Source organism: Protopterus annectens, chromosome 7.part0 (assembly GCF_019279795.1).
Source record: "Protopterus annectens isolate FY-2018-M chromosome 7.part0, PAN1.0, whole genome shotgun sequence".
Classification (NCBI taxonomy): Eukaryota; Metazoa; Chordata; order Ceratodontiformes; family Protopteridae; genus Protopterus; species Protopterus annectens.
Window position 1 is genome coordinate 207,638,005 of NC_056739.1, and position 3,779 is coordinate 207,641,783.

Genomic DNA, 3,779 nt, shown 5'->3' on the forward strand with positions numbered 1-3,779 from the left:
CCTATGCTTGGGGTCTGGAGGAGGAGCAGAGGTTGGCACAGGCACTACGGGGGACAGAGCTGGTGGGGCTGGTAGTGGAGCTGAATTGGGGGACAGCACACTCTGCATGACCTCAAAGGTTTCCCTGTCTCAAGGCAGAGAAAGCTCCGGTTCCAAAGAAATAAGAATCTTTCTCCGTGCCAAGGGGGATGGCTCCGAGGCCGATGTTGGAGCCGAGCTCACCTGCGCCGATGCTCCAAGAAGGAGAATGGGGTCGGACAAGGGTCCGATGCCACTCGCCCCCTCAGAGCCGACAAGGGAGCCTTGGCGTCCAGATCCCTCGATGGAAGGTACCATCGAGGTAATCAGAGCCGACGTTGGAACCGAAGGGGATATGGTTATCAGAGCCGATGGTTCCACTACTCGAACCCCAATGAACTCCTGCTCCGAACTCATTGGAGTTGGAGGAGGAACATCAAGTGAAGTGGACGGAACCAATACCTGTTGAAGAAGGCTGGACAATAATTTAGCTAGTGCCTGCGACTTTAGCAACCAACTGACTACTCTCTCCACATTGTGATCCGACAACCTAGAGGATCGAGAGGAGTGAGAGGATCAGTGGCTACGCTCACTTTGAAGTAATGGAGACCGAGGAGCCGAATGCACAGACTCTAATGAAGAGGACCTCAGCCTCTTGTGGCTCCACGATGGCTCCGAAGCATCCGCTGAAGCCCACAGGGAGGTTGTCTTGTCGGTGCCAGCCGAACCGACTTAGAAGGTAAATCCTGCACAGGAGTTTGCTCCGAGGATGGAGCCAACGGCTTAGTGGATTTTGGGGATTTCACTGGCTGTGAACTCTTTGCCAGTGAATCCTGGAGTTTTAACAGATCCCTAAGAATCAGTTTGTTCTTACACTCCTGCAGGACTCTTGGACTAAAAGCATGGCAAATAGAACAAGAGTCCTGCAGGTGAACAGCGCCCAAACAGTAGACGCAACTAGTGTGCCCATCTGTCAGAGATGTTTTCTGACAGCATGAGTCACACTTCTTGAATCCAGAAACCTTAGCTTCCTTAGACATGACTGTACCAAAAAAATGAAGACTAAGTAAGTAAATACTGACAAAAAACAGTACTACACTAGACAAAACACACCAGTAGTACCTATAACTATGAAGGAAATCTAAGACAATAAAATTAAATATATATATATATATATATATATATATATATATATATATATATTTATATATTTTTTTTTACAATAAGGGGAAAAAGAAATAGGAAAGCCTCTAAGTTAAACAGCTAACCTAATGATGGGGGAGGGGTGGGGAGAACTCTCTAACTTAAACGAGTTCTGTTAAAAAAGGAGAGACAGTATAGAAAAAATAGCTACAACACGTATAACTAACTCTAAATAGAAAAGATACTAGAAATTTTTTAAATTCTAAAGGTAAATTTGCACAAAAAGTTAAATATAAGAGCCTGAGCCAGAAAAACGGCACCCTCGCAGCTGAAGCAACAAATGAGATCTGGATAGCTATCGCTAGGCATTATGGGATAAAGGGTAGCCTCGAGCCACTAAACAGCTCTCGAGCTATTGAATATGGCCGAGTCAGAGCCGAAGATCGGCTCCGATCCCAAACAGCAAGAATGAAGGTGAGATAGACAACTTAACATCAACAGATACACTCAGTACTTGCCGTAATTCCTTGGCCTTCTTAGGCTCAGTGATGGGTGCCCAGTATCCTGACTCCTTTCCCTTTAGGGCATCATACTTGTAATATAACTGTTCAAAATATTCCTGAACTTTACAATGACCCTGTACATCCCTTGCTTCCCTTCGCATAAATCTTTGTACCACTTCAGGTCTTGCTAGCTGAACCAATGGTTACCATTCTAAAGCTGCATTCACAGGACACACAATCATGTATTTCAAGTGATTGCCAACATGACTGTTAAATAATTTCTCCCAAATGTGGTACAATACAATCTCTTCTCTATATTGTTTCTTAAATAGTTTCATCTACTAATACTTCTAATGTCAGTGAAAGCCTGATAGGCCCTTCCTGCAGATGACTGCACGTAACAAACTGATTCCCATTTTGTCCCCTTCATCTTTTTATTTACTTATTTAGATTTTTAAACCAAAGCAGAGTGCTGATCCAATAATGACCTATTTCAGTTTCAGCCTGTGTGTAACAACACAAATCATTAGTATTCATTATAAATAGAATTGTGTTGTACAAATGTTTTACATGACAAAATGAAACAGAAGGTACAAATACAAAATGTTAGATGAAATATATAAACTTGAATAATATCTTCTTGGAGCAGAAAATAATGCAAAATATGAATGGTGTGAGGTGATGTTAATGTGGTGGAGGGGGATGAATTTAGGCTGAGGTGTTAGCATAGCAGTGGGAGGCAGGGGTAGGAAGACTGAGATGAGGAGCAGGATGGGATTAGATAGAAAGTGAGAGTGAGAGTGTGATAGGAAAAGCTGTAAGGAGAGGAGGAATAAACAAAAGACGTAGGTGTGCCAGAAAGGCAAAGTAGGGGTTGAGGAGGAGGACAGAATCATCTGGGGTGAATGGAAGGGTTTTTGTGACCATGATAGTCCGGTTGATAGTGTTGTTACGATTTTCTGTTATATTGGGAAAGCAGCAGCAGTCTACTTCTTTAGCTAGGTGGTATTAAATCTTTATGTTGTAACCATATTTGCAAATGCGTAATAAAATAATGTCCTACCACCCAGACCATTTTAATTGCCAATGTATGGCTTGTGAAGAAAACAGATAGTTAAAATAAATAGAATGGCATATGTTGTTTATACATCTGGGGCCTCCAACTTTCTGAAATCCTACTAGCATCAGCCAGAGCCCCTCTCCATTGTGGTTTATGCCATTGTTGTATGGAATAAATAATGTATCTATAGCTATATATAAAATAATGTATCTACAGCTATATATACATATACACACACACACACACACACACACACATATATATGTATATATATATATATATATATATATATATACATATACATATATATATATACATATATATATAAGTGTGTGTGTGTGTGTGTGTGTGTGTGTATATATATATATATATATATATATATATATATATATATATATATATATATATATATAAAATTTATTACCAGAGTAAATGGGCTGGTTTGAAGACACATTTTAATCATGACCCTGGTCTGAGGAGATAAAGCAATGGAAGTGTTAATATGACTGTTAATTATTTAAAGAATACAGATGCATTATGAAATAATTATGCAAAAGTCTGTAGTGCACATAAACAAATTATAAATAATCCTATACTTTAACAGGTAGCTAATCCGTGGGGTTGGAAAGTATATACTGATTCTTAAAAATGTTTATAAATATTCAATAGGACAACTATAGTAGAGGGCAGTAAGTGAGTTACAGAAGGAGAGTTAGTAGATAGTATAGCAAGGGATGATAGGACCACTTAGCAAGTTTCCAACAGCTGGGTCACACTTAATGAAGATCTCACCAGTCAAGTGCTGCTGGTCCTTCTAGATCACTGAATAGTCATTATTTGTAGTTTTGCTGGCCAAGTATATCTCTCCCAAAAATTTATACCTACAAAACTTTCAATTTTTTATGTCCCCTTACATAATCTTGTAGCCTAGTCTTAAACTACCTTGTTGTATGACAAATATAAAAGAGACAAGAATACTTCACTGCCTATACATCAGTATCATTGCAATTATAGGCATCTACTGTGAAATCATTTATTTTAGGTGAGATCAAATA